This window comes from Lepus europaeus, chromosome 20 (assembly GCF_033115175.1).
Source record: "Lepus europaeus isolate LE1 chromosome 20, mLepTim1.pri, whole genome shotgun sequence".
Classification (NCBI taxonomy): Eukaryota; Metazoa; Chordata; class Mammalia; order Lagomorpha; family Leporidae; genus Lepus; species Lepus europaeus.
This window is the reverse complement of record NC_084846.1, coordinates 59753457-59776634: the sequence shown is the minus strand read 5'-3', so window position 1 is coordinate 59776634 and position 23178 is coordinate 59753457. Positions and strand designations below refer to the sequence as shown.

General features: G+C 40.6%; 1 protein-coding gene across 1 annotated transcript in view; it reads right to left on the bottom strand.

Annotated features, from left to right (window-relative positions):
* Positions 1-23178, bottom strand: part of ELAPOR2 (endosome-lysosome associated apoptosis and autophagy regulator family member 2) — a 192671-nt gene that overhangs the window by 90995 nt on the left and 78498 nt on the right. The window contains exon 2 of the mRNA XM_062179066.1: positions 18949-19069. The gene's annotated coding sequence lies outside the window, so the exon portion shown is untranslated. The remainder of the gene's footprint in view (positions 1-18948; positions 19070-23178) is intronic.

The window sequence follows — 23178 nt, the reverse complement described above, 5'->3', positions numbered from 1 at the left end:
ATTATGAAAGCCCAATCCCATCAATAACAAATGTTAACCTTTCATTAAGAGTTAGGTAAGAAGCTTGAGATCACAAGATGTAGTTTTTGAATTCTTGCTTGTGAAATTCCTAGAATATTTTTCATCTCTCAGTTTACAAAGCAAGAGACAGGAGATAAACCAAAGAGTACATTATTAATTCAAAGCAATTCTGCCTAATGCTGTCTAGTTCACTACTCTCTGAAAAGAACACTTAACAAAAACATTCTCCCCACATCTCCAAAAGCTGATTTTTACATACAATATCCTTTCTGACGGGTCCTCATCTTGCCCTGTCTGGTAGAACTGCATGATTATCAGTGCACTTCCTAGAACAAATCAGCCAGAAACAAACAAAAAGTCAGGCCCCAGTGGGAAAACTGATCCATGTAGCACTTCAGATAACAATCCCTGCTAAAGTAACAGAGCCTGGATAAAAGGTTTCCATCTTCCCATAAGCAGTTATACAAGTCAGTGTCATAAGCTAACTAAAGTGGCCTTCTCTTAAAAAGTAACAAAAGTGTTGTGGTTTCTTCACTTAAATGCTTAAGGGGGGAGAAGAGAAGTCCCAGTTTCAGGCACAGGATGACACAAAGTCTGTAGAAAAGCAACCAACAGCAAAAGTCAGGGGGAGGAAGATGTTCAAAGTATTTGATGAGGTCACTGAAGGGGGCAGACAAATGCACCCGTGCAATTGGTTTCCTTGACTTCCAGTTGCATCCTAACACTTCGGACCTTATCATCCCGACCTTTTCCTCTTCCTGACAAAGTGTCGGCCACCCTCCACTTCTGGTGATCTCTCTGTGATGCTGCAGCCTGGAGGACTGGATTCTCTTATCTCCTTAGAAAACACTGTTTTCAGAGAAACATCATCAACCACAGCCCCCTACAGACACTGTCATTGACGTGACGCCTGCCACTGAGCTGTTCTCCGCAGTTTTCATCTTCCCCCTTAACAACCTCATTCTCCCCAGCCACCACCTGTGTGCTGCTCAGCAGGTTCAACTTCACCGCGCTTTGTGCCCAGATGTGACGCATCGGCGTGGCAAATCCAGTCTACAGAGGACAAAATATCCTGTCCTTTGATGTACAGAAGAAGTTGTGACAAATGGGATTAGGCCTTTGTGCTTATTCTGTAAAAGCCAAACACTGAAGTCAAACTGTAAGGTGAAGACGCCAAAATTACTCAACCAACCAGTATGGCAGTGTTCCAGAGCCCTCTTAGGGACCATAAACGATTACAGTTCCCGTCTTTTATAGGGGTTTATTCTCCTCTTGGGCAGAATCAACGTCTAAATTAAGGATTTCTTTAGCTGAGAGAATGCTAGCTTTTTTTCCCTAGTATCTGTTAAATAATAAAAGCATACCATATGTAGCAAGCATCACCAATACGCTAGGCACAGAAAATAAAATCAACAGACCAGCCTCTCATTGTGTGTGAGAATGCAACACTCCCAAATTCTAAACGCTATTCTCTTATCTTAATGAAAAATTTATACAATTAAGTCTAACACCTACAGAGATAATTAATTAAAATCACACACCAAGCAATGTGTCTGAGCCTGTAGATGCCATTTTTCAAATGTCCATTTACTTACCCAGAATATTAATTTCTTTCACATTTCAGTGACAAAGTAAATGTGCATACCCAGGGTTATTTTCCAAAGAGGCAGTCCACGGGGGTAAGAACAGGACCCAGGAGCTGGACTGTCTCTTTTCAAATCCTGCTTCTACCTATGACCTAACTGTTTGACTCTGGCTATGTTTCAGCTCTTCCTCTGTTGAGGGGAACATCACAGAAACATCTTCCATGGGCTGGCATTTGGTGCAGTGGGTTAAGTTGCCACTTGGGATGCCCACATCACATATCTGAGTGCCTGGTTTGAGTCTCAGCTACCTCACCTGTGATTCAGCTTATTGATAAAGTCCACAGCGGGAGGCAGCAGATGATGGCTCAAGTATCTGTGTCCCTGCTACCCACACCCGAGAACTGGACTTAGTCCCAGCCCCAAGCTTTAGACTGGTACAATCTCAGCTGCTGCAGGCGTTGGGGGAATGAACCAGCTGATGGGAGAACTCTGTTGCTCTTCAAATAAATAAATGTGTTTTTTCTAATGGGCAGTTATTTGGCACAGCACTTAGGATGCCACTTGGGAAACACACATCCAATATCAGAGTGGCTGGGTTCAAGTTCCAGCTCCTCTGCTTCCGCAGCTGCCTGTTGATGCACATCCTGGAAGGCAGCAGGTGATTGCTCAAGTACCTGGGTCCCTGCCACCATGGGGGAGACCCAGGCTGAGTTCTGAGTTATGGCCTCAGCTTGGCCTTTGCCCCAGCTATTGCAGGCATTGGGGAAGTAAACCAGTGGATACAAGATCTCCCTTCCTCTCCCTGTCTCTCTCTTTCTCCCTGTCAGGGGGCCGGATTCTGTACCAGTTGCCCCTCTTCCAGTCCAGTTCTCTGCTGTGGCCCGGGAAGGCAGTGGAGGATGGCCCAAGTCCTTGGGCCCTGTACCCGCATGGGAGACCAGGAGAAGCACCTGGCTCCTGGCTTCGGATCAGCACGGTGCACCGGCCGTAGCACACTGGCCGTAGTGGCCATTTGGGGGGTGAACCAAGGGCAAAGGAAGACCTTTCTCTCTGTCTCTCTCTCTCTCTCTCTCACTGTCCACTCTGCCTGTAAAAAAAAAAAAAATAGATTTTGTGACGTTTGATAACTACATAAATTTGAATGAATGCACATGAAGCATTTACAACTGTGCCTGGTTTATAGTAGTAAAGATCATTTATTATTTTTATTGTTATTTCGACTATTATTGCTATTAAGTTATATCATTACATAGTTATGATTCTGGGTATGCAAATAAACTTACTACCTTATTTGACATCCTCACCCACCTGTGAATGGCTGTCTCCAATTCTAAGCTGAGACCTTGGTATGAAACACAGAAGCCCATGCCATTTGCCAGAATGGCTGCCCTCCCACATTCTGCAGGAGCCAGCCATGCAGGTCTCACACAACAGCCAGGAAAACCCACATTTTCTTTATCCAGACATCAGCTGATTGACTTCTGGGTTGACTCCATATCTTAGCTATTGTGAATTAAGCTGCAATAAACATGGGGTACAGATAACTCTTTCAAATGCTGACTTCATTTCGTTTGGATAAATTCCCAGGAGTGGGATGGCTGGGTCAAATTTCAGATCTATTTTCATGAATTTCCATCCTGTCTTCCATAGTTATACTAGTTTACATTCCCACCACAGTGTATTAAAGGTCATCAGATGATGCCTGGATAAAGAAAATATGGTATATACAGAATACATATGCCCACTGCTGTCACTTCAATTCAACATTGTAATCAAAGTCCTATCCAGAGCAATTCAGCAGGAAAATGAAATAAGACATCTAAAACAGAAAGAAAGTAAAATTACACAGAAGGAATCAGCAATAAGTAGTTGAGGTGACAGATTCTATAGAATATATACTATAGAACACTACCCAGCCATGAAAAATAATGAAATTCTGTCTTTTGCAACAAAATGGATGCAACTGAAAACCATTATGCTTAGTGAAATAAGTTAATCTCAAAGAGAGATATCATATATTTTCTGATATGATGCAATTAACATAAAATACAAAAAATGTGTAAGAATGAAATGGACATCTTGTGATATGGTTGTTGTTTTTAGACCTTGTTTATACTCCTATGGAACTGTGGGCTTCCTACTTTTTTACTTGTTGAATATTATCATTAGTGGTGAATTAAGCACAGATTAAAATTATGTCTTTGTAAAAACTAAAGAAAAAAGTAAGGAAGGGGATTGAGGGAGGGAGTAGGGATGAAAGAAGTATGGTTATTTTCATAGAATTGTGCCTATTAAATACACCAAATCTCTTTTCTTTATATTAATAAAAAAATTAAAAAGAAAAAAAAAGACAAAAAAATCCAATCTCACCCCTCTCAGCATCTTTACACACACTTCCTATACCTGCAATACCTTTGTGCTTAGGATTCACTTTAAGGAACCTGAGAGAATTAACATGTAGAGCCAACAAAGAATGGCATTTGATCGCTGTCTCAACCCTAAACCAGGACACGATTTTGTACACAAACTTACCAGAACTCAATAATCTTCCAAGGTTATTTAGTTGATGAAAATGACTCAGAACTCAAACTTTCACCTGCCTTATTGTGAGCCAATCTGGACTTTCTCAGAGCAGAAGTTGCCTCTCCCTCCTTGGTGAGATCACCCTGGATACTCTAAGTCTATCACACATTTCACTTCTATGCTGCGATCCATTTATTGCTCCCTTATTAAAATAAAAGGTCCTGGAACAAAAGAAAGTCTTTTTTTTCCCCATTTATTTTTGGGTCTCTGGTATCAAGGATATAGGAAATAGTCAATAAATATTTATCAAATAAATATTTGAAAGCTCAATAGCTGTGAAATGAATGAATATACTGCTCAAGGACAAACAAGTCAGTTGCAGAATTGAGTTTTAGGCTCAGGTGTTTACCACACCTGACCACCAACTGTCAGAAGTCTTCAACTGGACACCTGTGCAGTAACAACTAAAGCTTGTCTAAAATTATATGAAATTAAACCATAGTGTACATAACAAAAACTTACTATGTTACTGAGTCATGTATGTTTATTTTTTCTCATTCGAACTTTTATTATATATTGACAAATTATAATCGTACATATTAAGGGGAACAAAGGGACCCTAGAATATATGTATATGGTGTAGTAAGTTAATTAACATATGTCACCTCAACTACTTACCACTAATTCCTCCTGTGTCATTTTACCTCTTTCTTTCTGTTTTAGCTGTCTTTTATTTCATTTTCTCGCATTGCTCTGGATAGGAATTTGATTACAATGTTGAGTTGAAGTGATAGCAGTGGGCATCCTTTCCCCATCCCAGAATCAGGAGGAAAGTTTTCAAGTTTGTTTGTTTAACCACTGAGTATATTGTAGGCTTGTCAAACTTGACCTGTATTGTGCTACGGTACATTTCTTCTATACCTGACTGTTGAGAGCTTGTTGTATGAAACAGTGCTCAGTTTTACAAAATACCTTTTCTGCATCTGTTGAGAAGACATGGGATTTTCATTCTTCTTTATGTTAATGTGGTATATCACACTGACTGAGTGGCATATATTAAACTGTACTTGGATCCTGGGATAAGTTCTATTTGGTTATGATATATGATTTTTTTAACATGCTATTGAATTGTTTGCTCTATTTTGCTCCAATTTTTATTATTTTCTTCCTTCTGACAGCTTTGTGCTTAACAGTTCGTCCTTTTTCTAGTTCCTCTGTGTGTACTTTTAGGCTATTTATTTGACAGTCTTTCTTTTTTTAACAGATTTTTATCACTATAAACTTCCTAATTTGTACTACCTTTGCTGCATCCCATTAATTTAGGGATATTGTCTTTCCATTTTTGTCTCAAGATAATTTCTAATTTCTCTTTCTTTGACTCAGTAGTTGTTCAGGAATGTATAGTTTAATTTCCATGGATCTGTGTTTTTTTTTCCCATTTTCCTTTTGTTATTTTTTTTATCTTGTGTACAGATTACTTCATTGTAACTGTGATTAAACATAAATCTGTTCTGAAATTAATGCTATAGCTAGGGCATAAAGCAAGTCTCAGCAATTTCAAAAAAATCAAAATCATACCATGCATCTTCAAAGACCACAATGCAATGAAACTGAAAATTAGCAACTTGGAAATCTCTAGAACATATGCAAACACATGGAGACTGTACAACATGCTCCTGAATGAACAGTGGGTCATAGAAGAAATCAAAAGAGAAATCAAAAACTTCCTGGAGACAAATGAAGATGACAATACATCAAATCAAAACTTATGGTATACAGCAAAATTAGTGTTAAGAGGAAAGTTTATAGCAATTTGTGCCTAAGTCAAGAAATTGTTAGAGCACTAAATAAAGAACTATCAATGTACTTCAGGGATCTAGGAAAACAACAATAAACCAAACCCAAAAGTAGTAGGAGAAAAGAAATAATTAAAATTACAGAAGAAAGCAACAAAATTGAAATAAAAAATACAAAAGATCAGCGAAACAAAGAGCTTTTTTTAAAAAGTCAACAAAATTGACATAACATTTGTGCAACTAACCAAAAAAAAGGAGAGAGAAGACCCAAATCAATAAAATTAGAGATGAAAAAGGGAATATAACAAGACACCACAGAAATAGAGAATCACCAGAAATTACTACAAAGAGCTGTGTGCCAACAAACTGGGAAACATAGAGGAAATGGATAGACTCCTGGGTACATACAACCTACCTACACTGAACCATGAAGACACAGAAAGCCTAAACAGACCCATTACCAAGACAGAAACTCAATCAGAATAAAGACCCTCCTGACAAAGAAAAGCCCAGAACCAGATGGCTTCACTTCTGAATTCTACCAGACATTTAAAGAAGAACTAACTCCAATTCTTCTCAAGTTATTCAAAACAATTGAAAGAGAGGAAATCCTCCCAAATTCTTTCTATGAAGCCACCATCACCTTAATTCCTAGACCTGGAAAAGATGCAACAGAGAAGGATAACTACAGATCATTTTCTCTGGTGAATACAGATGCAAAAACCCTCAACATAATTCTGACCAACGGAATTCAACAACACATCAGGAAGATCACCCACCTGGACTAAGTAGGATTTATCCCTGGTATGCAGGGATGATTCAACATTAATAAATCAATAATTGTAATACATCACATCAACAAACTGAAGAAAAAACCCATGTGATTATCTCAATAAATGCAGAGGAAGCACTTGATAAAATACAACACCATTTCATGATGAAAACGCTAAGCATATTAGGTTTAGAAGGAACATTCCTCAACACAATCAGGGCAATTTATAGCAAACCCACGGCCAGCATCCTACTGAATGGGGCAAAGTTGGAAACATTCCCACTGAGATCTGAAACCAGACAAGGATGCCCACTCTCATCATTGCTATTCAAAATAGTCCTGGAAGTTTTAGCCAGAGCCATCAGACAAAAAGGAAGAAATCAAAGGGATTCAAACTGGGAAGAAGGAAGTCAAACTACCCCTATTTGCAGATGACATGATTCTATAAACAGGAGACCAAAAGACCCCACCAGGAGACTATTGGAACTCATAGAAATGAGGTTGGCAAAGTGGCAGGACACAAAATCAATGCACAAAAACAACTGCATTTGTATTCACAGACAATGCCACGGCTGAAAAAGAACTTCTAAGATCAATCCCATTCACAATAGCTACCAAAAAAAAAAAAAAATCAAATACCTTGGAATAAATTTAACCAAGGAAGTCAAAGATCTCTATGATGAGAATTACAAAACATTAAAGAAATAGAAGAAGATACCCCAAAAATGGAAAAAATGCCCATGTTCATGGATTTGAAGAATCATTATCATCAAAATGTCCATTCTTCTGAGAGCAATTTACAGATTTAATGCAATACCAATTAAAATACCAAAGACGTTCTTTTCAGATCTAGAAAAAATGATTCTGAAATTCATTTGGAAACACAGGAGACCTTGAATAGCTAAAGCAATCTTATGCCACAAAAACAAAGCTGGAGACTTCACAATCCTAGATTTCAAAATATATACCAGGCAGTTATAATCAAAGCAGCCTGGTTCTGGTACAAAAACAGATGGATAGACTGTGTACTTACTTCCCATGTAGGACCTCTGTTCTCAATGAGTTGTATTATGAGAATAACTATAAAACTTATTCTCAGTTTTGTGTGTGCATGCAAATTGTTGAAATCTTCACTTAGTATAGAGTTGGTTTTCTGTGTTTAAAGTTAAATTAAAATGTATCTTAATGGAGAATTGGACTGGGAATGGGAGAGGAAGGAGGAAGTGGGGAGGGCGGGTATGTTAAAAAAAAAAAAAAAAGAATCACTATATTCCTGAAGATGTACTTATGAAATTTATATTCATTAAATAAAAGGTTTCTAAAAAAAAAAAAAGAAATCAATGCTATATTAGCATAAATTTCATCCCAAGTGAAGAAAAAAAATCAATGAGATCAATTACAAATAGGAATAAACATTAAGCCATGATGGTGCTAAAGTTGTTTTCTAAGGACACTAAAGCATTAAATGGGTTTTTTTCTATAAAGACCTTAGAAAAACAAAAAATTTTTTTTTAACTTTTATTTAATGAATATAAATTTCCAGTGTACAGCTTATGGATTACAATGGCTTCCCCCTCCCATAACTTCCCTCCCACCCGCAACCCTCCCCCCTCCCGCTCCCTCTCCCCTTCCATTTGCATCAAGTTTCATTTTCAATTCTCTTTATATACAGAAGATCAATTTAGTATAAAGATTTCAACAGTTTGCACCCACATAGAAACACAAAGTGAAACATACTGTTTGAGTACTAGTTATAGCATTAAATCAAAATGTACAGCACATTAAGGACAGAGATCCCACATGAGGAGCAAGTGCACAGTGGCTCCTGTTGTTGACCCAACAAATTGACATTCTAGTTTATGGCGCCAGTAACCATCTTAGGCTGTCATCATGAGTTGCCAAGGCTATGGAAGCCTTCCAAGTTTGCCGACTCTGATCATATTTAGACAAGGTCATAAAAGACAGAGTGAGGATAGTAACCAATGATCCTAAGAGTGGCATTTACCAGGTTTGAACAATTATACAGCATTAAGTGGGGAAGAGGACCATCAGTACACACATGTTGGGAGTAGAGCCATTGGTGGTAGAGTAGAGGTTATGATTACAAAGGAACGAGGCCCAAGTGCACTAGACAGGGCCTAGAACAAAGGACAGAGTCATTATTAGAGGAGCTAAGAAAGGTGCTGTCTAAGCTACAAGTAAGTTTTCTGATTGAGAGGCAAATAGAACCTGACAGAAGCGGCTTGATAATAATCTGGTGGGCTTTAGGCCTTGTAAATTCAGAGGCCCAGACCTATCTATCTCTTCACATGGGGTATATCCTAAGGGAGGTGTGAACCTCCATTGTCCATAAATTTAAGCTGCTAAAATCAATCAAAGATACATTTTAATTTGTGTGACCTGAATCTGTGTATCATATGTTTTAGACTTGTTGGTAGAAAGAAACTAAAAACATTTTAGATGGTTGTGCTTAAGTTTACTGGCTAAACAAACTACACCATGTTAGATATTTAAGAGGTGTTTTCAAATACATGATTCTTAAAATTTATAGAAGGCATTGGACCTTCTGGTAAATGTTTTCTTAAGTTGTTATCTAATGGTTGAAACGGTTTGCTAAGTATTCATGTGATATTGCTATTGTCAGCAAGCGATCTAGGACTTGCTCCCTCATTTCTCTATTCTAAGCCCAACTTGTTCTTTCATTTCTCTATTCTCTTCAAGGTAGGAAACTAATTCTATTATGAAGGAATCTGTAGGATGCACAGTTTAATCTTTAGACCTTATAAAAGAGATGGCTAACATTTTTCTGCAATAGCATAGCCAAAATAAGAACTCAAATAATAATCTCATAGCTAGATTCACTTCGCCATCAGCGAAGTATACAGTAAGTAGAAAAAACCTCCCTTTCAGACCAAAGGGAAAGAAAGTTTTAAAGTGAGAATATAATTTTCCTCATGGACATTGTCTACCTTAGAAAAACTACTACAGAACATGCCTGTGACTATAGACTTGTAGTTCAGGCCACCGAAGATTAGAGATGGGAAACGGGCACTCCCTTGACTTGCATCCTCTGGTCTGCTTTAACACAAACCAGGAGGAAAGGAAAGCTCGGCATCAGAAGCAATGGGTGGCAGGCCTATTAATGGCTGATCTGTACAGTGATCTGCCCTCAAGGAGACCCAACAGGCCAGTCCACTGCAGTGGCTTTCAATGTGGTAAGCCTGGGCTTCAGCAGAAGTCAGCTTGTGAAGAGCCCTGGCAGCTCTGCCAAGAGTTGGATCACTGGAAATGGACCTGCCCTGGAGTCGAAGGATGCCCAGGTCAGAGCCACAGATCTTATTGGCTCTAAGCTGAAAAGCCCTTCACTCAGCCCAACTTCCAAAGTGACCACTGCAGCTGAGGGGATGGTCAAGTAGGGTCAGCAACATTGCAGGCAGAACTGTCAATTTCTTGTTAGAGATGCCACCTGCCTTTACCTGGCCAGCTCTCCTCCCAGGCCAGCCAAGTAATGAAAGTCAACAGAGTGCCTTCCCCTAGGAGAAAAACAAAAATTTTACAGTGGATCATCTTTGTATTTTCTTCATTTATAATTCAGCCATATTTTTACATAATAGGTTATGGGATGATATATATACCTACTAATTCCACTAAGATTTTTTTCTTACCAAACATCAAATATTTGAATAGAAACTTTGTTTTTAGCCATTCTAAATGAACCAACTATATGTCCAAAACAAACACATGGTTTTTTTTTTAATTACTGTTAACCCTCATTTTCTCTTTGAGAAAGAACACTAAAAGTCATTGTTAAATTATGTGCTAGATAAACCTGGATTATCCCTTAAAAGACACTAACTTGCACTTGCCCACCCAGCCATGAGTGAGTTATTTGTGTGACCATTACACTTTGCTTCTTAGTCAGAGGGTTCCCTGGCAAAGGACTAGTGCCTCCTAGCCCCACAGATTAGATATCACCCTTGCAGTCAGATGAGACTAGGGCTGCACAAAGGTGTGCATCGTGTAGGCTTCTCAACACTGTATTTGTCCAAAGGAGCCTTGATGCTGGTCCCATATCTGGGACAAACATCAGGAGACATGGTGAGCACTTTCTGCTGCGTGAAAAGTTGTACATCTTTGAGACACCCAGCAAAGTGTATACACACGCGTTTCCTCAAGCTCTCCGTCCCAAACGTTCATGCAGAACATCCAAGCTGAGTGACGCTGTCATCGTCAGCACAGGGGAAGCTTTGTACATCCACAGAACATCCGCGTTCCAGGGTAGAACACTGTTGTGCTGGAGCACCAAGCCTGTTAGGGCACAGTGACCGGATGACCACCTTGCTGTCTTGTCCCAACATGGGGCTGTCACACTGTCAGTTGGCCACTTGAGCATGGGACAGACGATTCACAGGTATCAGATAAGTGGCAAATAAGTGGCCCTGAAGTATTTTGCTGAGTGCTTTGTTACTTAGGTCAAAGGCCTTTGTTGAACCTCAGCAAAGGAATTTACCACTAGGCCAACAGGGCAGTCCTTGTAAGGTCAAACCTTGGTGACATAAAGCAGATTAAACAGAAATGTTTCTGCCTGATTGACGGTCATGACCTGGACAGAAAGTCCAGGAGGAGCAGTTACACTAGTAAGATTCTGGAGGCCAAAGCCAGGACCTTCCTGGGAAAGTCTTGCTACATATTCAGCTGAAAGGGTTTTGACGCCCTAGTCGGTCTTATGAACGCAATTTTCAGTCAGCTACATCTCCATTTGTGTTATCCAGCTTGCCAGTGTGCAATCCCTTGTTATTCACGTGCTGATGTTGACTGAATACGAGAAACTAGATGCAGAGACTCAGGACAGAGGCTCCAAAGCCCGACTCTGTCCAGACCCTCCGGGTGTATTTGAGGGTATCTTTTTTTGGCTATGGACTAAGGACAGAACAAATCTGCATCCCTGAGGAAGAGCATGGCAGTGTTACTTCAAAAATCCCACCCATTATCTTCTGGGTAAACTGTTACCCAAATCCAGCAGAGCGCAAACCAGCAACAGTGGAATACTGAACTGCAATGAGAATGGGAGTCTTTTCCAAACATGCTCAAACACCTTTGCTTTGGCATACCTGGTGACTGACTTCACGGCTGGCCTCAAAGTCATCAATCGTCCCGCTCCTTGCCCACGCATGACAGTCTTGGGAATTCTCTCTGGGTCAAAGTGAGCCATTTCATCAAGGAAAGCCCAATGCTGAACACAAAGGCCCAATGAGAGCCTTACTCTAAGGAGGTTCAATGTGACTCCTACACAGCCTGCTCCAGTGGTCAGGACATCAGGTGTCTGCATGGCCCACTGCTCCACCCAGAGCTTCACCTGGCTCCTGGTGGGTGACTGGCATCTCCGAGCATCGCAGACGGTCTCAGTGCAATCATCTCCTTCCTTATGTGACCGATGCCTAGTTTCTCTCCGCTGAAGGTCAGAAAAGATACTGGGAATGATTTCAATCTTCTTAACTTTGTTAAGACTTGTTTTCTAACTGAGCCTGTGATCTACCCCTAGAGATACCCTGTGTATGCTTGGGAAGAAAGTGTGTTCTCTTATTGTTGGCTGGAATGTCCTGTTTGTCTGTTGGGTCCATTTGGTCCATAAAGCTGTTCAGATCTGCTGTTCTTTGCTGACTTTGTGTCTGGATGATCTGTCCTTCACTGTGAGCAGTCCTGACATTGCATCCTACTGTCATTGTTTTGCTGGCTACTTCTCCCTTCAGATCTGTCCATGTTTGCTTTATTTGCAGTGATCTCAGGTTGGGTGCATTTATAATTGTTCTGTCGTTATGTTAAACTAACCTGTTCAAATATTTCATAATGATCCTTGTACCTTGTGACAACTTTTGACAAAGTCTATTTTGTCTGATATAACTTTATTTGTTATGGTCTATTCAATATGGCTTATAACAATAGAATTTGGAGAAACAGAAAAAAATCTATTTTCAAGGGCATTTTTTTTTACCAATCTGAACACAGCAAGGAAACCAAGTAACTAGAAATTTATAATCAATCATTCAAATATTAGAATATATGTACAAGGAGGCTTCAAAAATTTGTGAGAAAATGAAGTCAAAAGATAATGCAGGCCGGCACCATGGCTCACTAGGCTAATCCTCCACCTGCAGCGCTGGCACTCTGGGTTCTAGTCCCAGTTAGGACCCCAGAATCTGTCCTGGTTACTCTTCTTCCAGTCCAGCTCACTGCTGTGGCCCGGGACAGCAGTGGAGGATGGCCCAAATACTTGGGCCCTGCACCCACATGGGAGACCAGGAGAAGCACCTGGCTCCTGGCTTTGGATTGGCGCAGCAGGCTAGCCATAGCAGCCATTTAGGGGGTGAACCAATGGAAGGAAGTCCTTTCTCTCTGTCTCTCTCTCTAACTCTGCCTGCCAAAAAATAAAAAGATAATACATATTTTCTTTAAGTTTATTCATATATATTTGAAAGGCAGCATACACACACACACACACATATACACAGTGAGAAAAGAGAGACTGAGAGAGATCTTCCATCTGCTATTTCATTCCACAAATCCCCCAAAAGTTAGGGCTGGACCAGGACAAAGACAAAAGCCAGAAATTCCATCAAGGTCTCCATCCCACCTGGGTGGCAGGAACCCAAATACTTCAGCCATTATCTGCTGCATCCCAGGGCGCACACTGGCAGGAAGCTGGATGGGAAGCAGAGGTGAGGATCTATCCCAAGTACATCAATATGGGATGCAGGAAGCTTAAGCAGCAGCTTAACATGCTATACCACAACACCCACCCCAATAACACAATATCCATGATCTTCTTGAAGTCCTCGTAAGTATACACATGTAAAAGTTATGTCTAATTAAAGTCAACATTCACTAGACCCTATGTGAGAAATATGAAAGTATATTGTATATACACATACTACATTATGTATATAAATGTGTACATATAGACACACAACTATGTACAATTACATATATGTTGGTCATATATATGAGATCACCTCAAAAAGTTCATGTAGAAATATAGTTACAGTCTTATTTTGGTGCAAAAAAATTTGAAATCCATGCATAGTTTTTTCATAATAGGCATTTTAAATGAACTTTTGGAAGTACTGTCATATTAATTACTTCATATATATTGATTTACATATTATAAATACAAAAGTATGAGATTAAACAAAGTCCCAAGATGCTTACATACCAAGTGGAATTATCTTAAATAATGATCTTCATTTTGAAAATGATGTGTTGTAGCCAGTGCTGTGGTATAGCAGGTAAAGCTACTGCCTGCTGTGCTGGCATCCCATAGGGGCACCTGTTCAAGTCCTGGCTGCTCCACTTTTGATCCAGCTCTCTGCTCTGGCCTGGGAAAGCAGTAGAGGATGGTCCAAGTCCTTGGGCCCCTGCACCCACATGGGAGACCCAGAGTAAGCTCCTGGTCCTGGCTTCAGATTGGCACAGCTCCGGCCATTGTGGTCACTTAGGGAGTGAACCAGCAGATGGAAGATCTCTCTCTCTCTCTCTCCTTTTCTGTGTAACTCTTTCAAATATATGAATAAATCTTTTTTAAAAAATTTGTTAAGGTTGTACTTGAAGTCATGGACTTGGAAATATTTTAGAGAGCAAGCAACTATATATATATATATATATATATATATATATATATATATATATATATGTGTGTGTGTGTGTGTGTGTGTATGTGTGTGTGTGTCTGTATATATATATATATTCCCAAAAGAAGGGATATAGTCTGCATCTCCCCTCAGTGTTTTAAATTCACTTGCACATCTATAAAAGAACTCTCTCCCTACTTCCATCCCAGAGGCAACCAGGCCTTTATTTCTAAGGTTTGTTATAAAGCAAAAGAATCCTGCCCTGCCCCAGGAGAGACAGAGAGAATGAGAATGAATGACTATAAAAGAGAACATCAGGTCTTTAATCTATTTTGAGTCGATGTTTGTACATGGTGAGAGGTAGAAGCCTAGTTTCATTCTTCTGAATGTGGACATCCAATTTTCCCAGCAACATTTAGTGAAAAGACGATCTTTTTTCCAACACACGTGCTTGGAGCCTTTGTGGGTTAACAAAAAGAAGTTGGCTGTAGATGTGTGAGTTTATACTTCTAGGGTCTTTATTTTGTTTTACTGTCTATTTGTTTTTTAAAAAGGATTTATTTATTTATTTGAAAGGCAGAGTTAGAGAGAGGTAAAGGCAGAGAAAGAGGTCTTCCATCCACTGGTTCATTCCTCAAAAGGCCGCAACAGCTGGAGCTGGGAAGACCCGAAGCCAGGAGCCAGGAGCTTCTTCTGGACCTCCCATGCAGGTGCAGGGGCCCAAGGACTTGAGCCATCTTCCATTGCTTTCCCTGACCATAGCAGAGAGCTGGATCAGAAGTGGAGCAGCCTCCTCCCTCAGAAGAGTCCTACAGCCAGATTTTATAAATTTTTAAACACATAATACAGCTTGTTCATCAATTTTCTGAAAACAATGTGCAACTACTACACAAACATTCCTGCAATCCTTTTCTTAGGAAAGCCCCCTCTCAAGCTTCTTTTTGAGAAACAGGAGAAAAGCTACCCAACTAGATTTGGAAGAATCTACAGCAATTTTAACCGAGGTAAAATTCTGGGGGGCATCAGGGTCTTGGAAATCATTTCCCATACCACTGTTGCCCTAGATATTCTCATTTACTTTGAAGGTGCCATGTTCCATTTTAATTATTTTTTTTATATGAGCCAACTGCTGGGTCCACCAATGCACCTCTATGCCCCCACATGGAGGCCGGGAAGCTCCTCCTGGCTACCCTCTTCACGTGCCAGATGAACTCTGAGGGAAAGGGACAGGCTCTGGCATCAGATGTGTCTCTACTTAACTCCCAAGCATGTTACGTCCAGCTGTACAAGCAGAGGTCAGTGATTTCAGACCTGGAGTCTGAGTTTTCTCATCAATAAAATAATCATTAATACGGAGAAAGCATCTCAAATCTCAAACGCTCCAAAGTCTGGAACTCTCTGAACACTGACATGACCCAAGTAGAAAATTTCACACCATGCAACTTCAGTTCATGCACCAAATTATTAAATAGATTGTATAAAGTTATCTCCAGGCTATGTGCAGAATACCACCATAAATAAATTTTGTGTTTGGACTTGGGTGCCATCCCCAAAATATCATATTATGTTCGCAGACTCTCCCAAATCCAGAAAAATCCAAGATCAGAAACACTTCTGGTGCCAAGCACTTTGGTGGCTACCCGAGAAGCTTATTATAAGGATAAAATAGGATAAGACAAAGAGCTCTAAGCATGATATCTGGCACATAATCCATGTTTGAGAATGATATTTATCATTATCAAGCAAAAATCTTAGCCACTGAAGAAATACTCAGGTTTATTATTATTATTTTATTTTTATTTTTTGACAGGCAGAGTGGACAGTAAGAGAGAGAGACAGAGAGAAAGGTCTTCCTTTGCCATTGGTTCACCCTCCAATGGCCGCCGCGGCCGATGTGCTGCAGCCGGCACATCGCGCTGATCCAAAGCCAGGAGCCAGGTGCTTCCTCCTGGTCTCCCATGCGGGTGCAGGGCCCAAGTACTTGGGCCATCCTGCACTGCTATCCGGGGCCACAGCAGAGAGCTGGACTGGAAGAAGAGCAACCGGGACAGAACCGGCACCCCAACCGTGATTAGAACCCGGGGTACCGGCGCCACAGGCGGAGGATTAGCCTAGTGAGCTATGGCGCTGGCCAGGAAATTCAGACTTCTAACAAAATGTAAAGGTAAAGAAATTTCCCAGCTATCACATAAGTATTACCACCTTTAAAAAATAAGTATTATTTTTAAAGTGAATAATAACTAGTAGTGACTTGATTACTATTCAGAGTTTTTTTTTTTTTTTTTTTAAAGTTCTGCTGGAGTGCCACACTCAACTATGGAAGATTTTAATATGTAATGAGCAAAAAATGTGGATGGCAATATTCAAATTGAAAATATTCAGTCGCCAGCTCTGAATCTGTGGTCAATAAATGTAATCAACAGCATGCTGGTAGTGATTTAAAATCTGACTCCCAGAGGAGGAAGAACCCTAACTTAGAGTGTTTGCCAAGTTCCATAATGTCAAATCCTGCACTGTTACCCATTTTAAATGAATATTCATCTCTCTCAACAACCAAAACTACCCAGCACCACCACACCATCTAGGTGTGGTGATAGTATCTTAAAGCTTAAGTAGTCTGTCAGAGTTGCATTGTTTACAAAGAAACCAAGGAATTAGGCCACAGGCAGAAAGTATACATAAATAATGTACAGATTTTCTAGAAAGGTAACTGAAGCAAATTTACAATCATTTACAAATGATCACACAGGTATTACTCAGGCTCTAAATGCGTAGGTATTCTTCTTCCCCATTCAACTGGGTACCTACTTTCGCAAGTATCGCTACGTGGTCTTATTTCAAGCACAACCATCCTTCACTGAAAGCTGACCCTGGACACCCCAGAACTGCACCCATCTTCTTCCATGCTGATCCCACTGTCTATCAAGATTCTTGTGAGGCTTCCTCTGCCTACAGGAGTTCTAAGGTTCTCTCTGTAATTGTTCAACACAGTTTACAAAGAAGTACCGGCATTTCCCTTAACACTCGTCATAAAATTACTACAGTCTCCCTTTCAACAGTAAACCAGTCGCTTACGCCAAAATGCCTCCAGTTTATAATACTCTATGTCTCTGAACAGTTTTAGTTATCCCTTTAATAATTTGCTTACCTGCTCTTTCGATTTGGGAACCAAAGAACTAAGCTTTTAGGGATACCTTTTGGAACATTACAGGGAAACCAAAATAGGCTTTCTTTAAAAAAAAAATATTTTATTTTACTTGAAAGACAGAGTTACAGAGAGAGAGGCAGAGTCGGAGAGAGAGAGAGGTCTTCCATTCCATTGGTTCACTCCCCAAATGACCGCAACAGCCAGAGCTGAGCTGATCCAAAGTCAGAAGCCAGAAGCTTCTTCCAGGTCTCCCACGTGGGTGCAGGGACTCAAGGACTCTGGCCATCTTCCACTGCTTTCCCAGGCCACAGCAGAGAGCTGGATCAGAAGAGGAGCAGCCAGGTCTCAAACTGACACCCACATGGGGTGCTTTCTTCCAGATTGGGACTTCAGGCCACACCTAGGCAACTTCACTGAAGGACTCTACATTCATCCAATTAAAGGATTGTTTAAAAGGCAAAGGTTATGGGGCCAGCGCTGTGGCATAGCAGGTAAAGCCACCGCCTGCAGTGCCAGCATCCCATATGGGCACAGATTCGAGACCTGGCTGCTCCACTTCCGATCCAGCTCTCTACTCTGGCCTGAGAAAGCAGCGGAAGATGGCCCAAGTCCTTGGGCCCCTGCATTCACGTGGGAGACCTGGAGGAAGCTCCTGGCTCCTGGCTTAGGATCAGCACAGCTCCAGCCATTGCTGGAGAATGAATCAGTGGATGGAAGACAGACCGACCTCTCTCCCTCCCTCCTTCCCTCTCTCTCTCTCTCTCTCTCTCTGCCTTGCCTCTCCTTCTTTCTCTGTGCAACTGTGACTTTCAAGCAAAATAAATGATTCTTCTTTAAAAAAAAAATAGGCAAAGGTTGTAAAGGAAATTAGATTTAATGACATATTTTTCTGTTAATTCATAGTGTACTTATCTTGTCTAATGATAAGCTGTTAGATGTGCTAGTCAGCAACTCTGCAATCGTTTCAGGCTCCACCTTTTAAAATTACGTTAGATCTATATGTCTTAAAAAATTCATTGCAACATGAAAGAGTTTTGTGGCTGGATTGTGGTGATGGTAGTGAAACAATATGAAAGGACTTGATGCCACCAAATTTTACACTTAAAAATGGCCAAAATGATAAATCTAGAAATGGCTAAGATGATAAATTTTAAGTATGTTTACAAAAAAAAAAACAGTTTTTAACTAAATAAAGAAGCCCACTAAAGAGAAATTCTGCTATTCTGCCCTCCTTGCTTTCAAATAAGAGAAAAAAACAGATTTTTAAAAATACATCCTTCAACATTCTTGAGTCTTATTAAAGATTTTAGACAGGAGGGGACCAGGTATTGCAAAGGCTGTATTTACTCACTAGACAGCAAGAATACATGTCTAGTTTTTACAAGGTTTCTTATATTCATTAGAATTAACATCAGGGCTAATATGAAGAGGTCACAGATTAATGAGGAAAACCAGTGATCAGAAAGTCAAAACATACTGCATTCTTTGCCTCTCACGGGGTCAGGCAGGCCAGAGCAGTCCACTGCAGAATTCGGAATGGCCACTCTCCACCTGGAGCCGCTGCTATCACACTCTGTGTATTCAAAGTGGTAGTCTTTCTGCAAACAATCGCGAAAACAAGCCTCTGTTAGCACCAAAGTTAATGAGACAACAGTGCTTTCTCAATCACCCCAACCTGCCTGCAAGTCTGGTTCAAAACTGTACCATCTCCTTGGCTCTCATCCCTTTCCCCTCTACCCACACTGGAACAGTGCCAAGCACAGAGCAGGCACTGAGGATGGGATGGGAGACAGGACAGCCAGCACTCTCAGGCTGTGACCATTGTCCTTCTCATCCACCTAGGCCAGCTACAGCATACTTTCCTATCCCTTCTGCTGGCTTTTTAAGCTCTGACAGATATGAAAAGAGAGCAAGCGAGCAAAGTAACACTGGAAAATTGACTACTGTCACCGTCCCAAATACGTCAAAGAAAGAAATGAGAGCAATTCCCGCTGACCCAATTCTCACTCTGCTTAAAATTTAACAGAAGGTATTGTAATTAATCATCCAAATACTAGTAGAACCCCACACATTTTCTATTAAACAGCCCTCTCAGGCTTAATACCCACCCACTGCAACAAGCTGCCATCTATCACAGACTATTAGAACAGACCATCAATTACAACTGTCCAATCAAGACCAATCCGCTTGTCTCTAACCTCTGGTTGCTTTGAAACCCCCACAGTGGCCTCCCTGGGGCAGAGCACATTACACCCGTGTGGTGCTTGAGTGGAGAGGAACCAGAACAAAATGTTATTGGAACACTCTATGAATGAGAGAAATTCCAAGATATTTTCAGGTCAATACCCTGTTTATGTAATTCAATACCGTGGATGTTGGTATTCTGCTTCATCCACTTTGTTTAGCCTCCCTTACTGTATTAATGACAGGTGGGAATCAAAATACCAAGAATATGGAGTAGGAAAGTCACTCATTAACCTTGGTCTTCTGTTCACAACACACTTTCCTAACAAAGGAAACCCCAGTTTTTAACATATTTGGCAATCTGGCTAAGCTGTAAAATTCTCATAGGCAATCTCGTTCTTTTTATTTAATAGTTCTCCTCCCAGCTTATCTCTTTCCTCTTACATTTGACTTTAAGCAGCAAGAAACCAGGCCATACCTTCAAAACTGTCTGAAAATCTCTTCAGTTAAACACCCAAGCTCATCCCTTCCAAGTTCTGCTTTCCACACAGCCATAAGACATAATTCTGCCTAGCTCTCCAACATTACATAAAAAGATCACCTTCCCTCCAGTTTCCAATGACATGCCCCTGATTTCCTGCCGAGCACTCAGCAGTACTGCTTTTAATATTCCAGACAGCATTCTGCCTATGACAATGCATATATTCTCTGAGATGATATAAGGCATTTTCTATCATGCTCCTCACTTTTTCCTAAGCCCTCACTTGTCGTCTTTAACATCCACAATCATTTTTTAAAGGTTAGACAGCTTTTTCTTGAAAGGCAGACACAGACAAAACTTTCCATTTGCTGGGTTACTCCTCAAATGCTCAGGAAGCCAGGAGCCTGGAACTCAGTCTAGGTCTCCCGTTTGGGCAGGAAGGACCCAACTACTTGAACCATCACCGCTGTTCTCGGGGTGAAAATTAACAGGAAGATGGAACTGGAGTGAGGCCAGAAGTCAAACTCAGGCACTCGGATAAAAGCTGTAGTGATCGCGCCTGGCGACATAGCTATTGAGCCAAATGCCCACCCTGAAACCCATATTTCCATGCGTTTGTTCAAGGAAATCTGAGCTTTCCTATCACACATCTCAAAATTCTTCCTGTCTTGGCTCATTACCTAATTCTAAAGCCACGTCCCATTTTTAGGTATCTGTTACAGCACATATCAGAATCTGTATTAGTTTCCTATGGCAATTGTAACAAATTACTAAAAATTTAGCAGTTTAAACAACATATATTCTTTCTCCCACAGCTCCACAAGCCAGTGGTTCACAAGCAGAACCACTGGGCTGAGGAAGTCTCACCAGGCCACTCCCGTAGGAGACTCCAGCAGAGAATCAATCTATTCCTGGCTCCTTCCAGCTTCCAGTGCTAACAGCACTGTCTGGCAGCCACAGCACTGCAATCCTGCCTCCGTGGCACAGGTCTTCCTCTCCCATGACTGCTCTTAAGACCCACCTGGGTCCCCTTCTCAAGATTCTCAACTTACATCTTCAAAGTACCTGTTAATCATATAAAGTTATATTTACAGGCTCTAGGGATTAGAACTTAGTTATCTTTCATTGGGGGGCAGGAATGGGGTAGTATTATCAGCCTCTCTCCTCTTCCATGGTAGAATGCACATAATGACTGTGTTTCTCTTGTTCTAGTTTTTGGTATTAGGATGTCTCTCTTATTTCTGTATCCCACAGAGAAGATCCTGGCCCTCATCCATAAAATTCAGGTAATCTCTTTATCACCCTAACAAAATAACGGTGTTGTGAAGTCTGCCATGAATTTCAAATGAAGCAAGGCTTCTGTTTAAAACAAGGTAAGCTCCAGAAAGCGCTCCCCATTGCTGCTCTGAATTATGCAGGCTGCCAGTTACAAGATGGGAACAAAAGTAGAACTTGGAAACGGTCCTTCATTCTCCAGTTGCAACGTTGGATCTCACAGGCTGATTAGGTTTCCTAAGTTTCCTTCATCTCATCTGCTCCTTCTAGGCTGCCCTAGGATCCAAACGATCCAGAGTCCAGCAGGAAGATTTAGTACATCTACTTATAACACAAAAATACTGAAATGCCAATCTACTTCATGTAGAGGGCAGCACTTGGGGTCAGAGAGTTAGACTGTAGCCTAAGTCAGGAGGATTTTATTTTAAATTATTTAATAAGCTATTTCATTAGGCTGGTAACAAATGATAATAAAATCTGCTCTGAAGGCAATCTTTAAATCCATAAAAAGCTCTAAGATAGTGAGGTGTAGTAAAAAAAATCGCTAAAGATACAATCTATGTGCCCCCAAATGTTCTGAGTGGCATCTGGGGAACTGAATAAAGAGAATTACAGCACAAAAGTGTTCAGATTTATATGCTACATCCCCACAGCCTAACTAACCATAGACCTAAAGAAACATGGAGCACCTCAACCAATCCCATAGAAAAGAGATGTTTCTAGCAGTAAAGGGCAATTTAAAAAGAAAAAGCAAAATCATTTCTCATGCAAATATACAATGAATACATGTCAAAGATTCTGTCATCAATTAGTAAACCAACCAGTAAGGCCTTATCCTCAGTTAAAAAAAAAAAAAAAACATAGAATGCAAAAATACACAATCAGGAAAGCAAAATGAATCTGCTTAGAGACAAAAAACTGGTGAATATCCAGACATGATAATCAGTTTCATTCTAAAGGATAAAATGTATCTTCACTTCTATGGACAACAATCCTTGACATTACTGTCAGCCGCCTACAAATCACAATGTTGCAAAATAGTTCAAAGACAATGAAAGGTGTAGAGAAACTGATCATTCAAAAAGGTGCATTAAACAGGTCACCTAGTAATTTTTTTCCACCTATTTCAATGTTTCACAATTTTTCCTTACAGGATACAATTCTTGACAATTTTCCTACGCTTCTAGATTCTAACAGTTTGTCACCAAACACACTGAAGTGAGTCACAGCACACTATAGACAACAGAATGTCACAAGCCATTCTCTCCAAGCTGAAAGCAGGAAGAAGTGCTGGGTGCACTCCAACTCAAAGGATCGATGTTATTTAGACATGTCTGCAGATCACAGAACTCTGGGCCATGAAGACACTACCCTGAATAAAATAGTAAAAGTCTCTGTAAACTTCACACTGTAAAGGTGTGGGAACCAGAAAACGACTCAAAAAGAAACAGAGCATGGAACTACTCATAGTCACAAAACACATAAAGGAAAATTGTCTTTGCGTAGAAACTGATGGAACAAGGACATAAGCCTCAGCCATTTCAGATTCTTGTTATCCCTGCCTTCTTTCAAGAAACCAGTTCAGTCTCACATCCGGTACTGTTCCCCACCCCACCCCTGCATTCTTCCCCAGGTTTGGAAGCCAGTGGGCCAAACCTGAAGAACCTGTATGGAGAAGCTCATCTCTGCATATGCCCTCCCAACTCCACCCCTAGCCCACCTAAGATACAAAAAGGCCCAGCCTGCTGGGGTCTGGGCCTCTGCCAC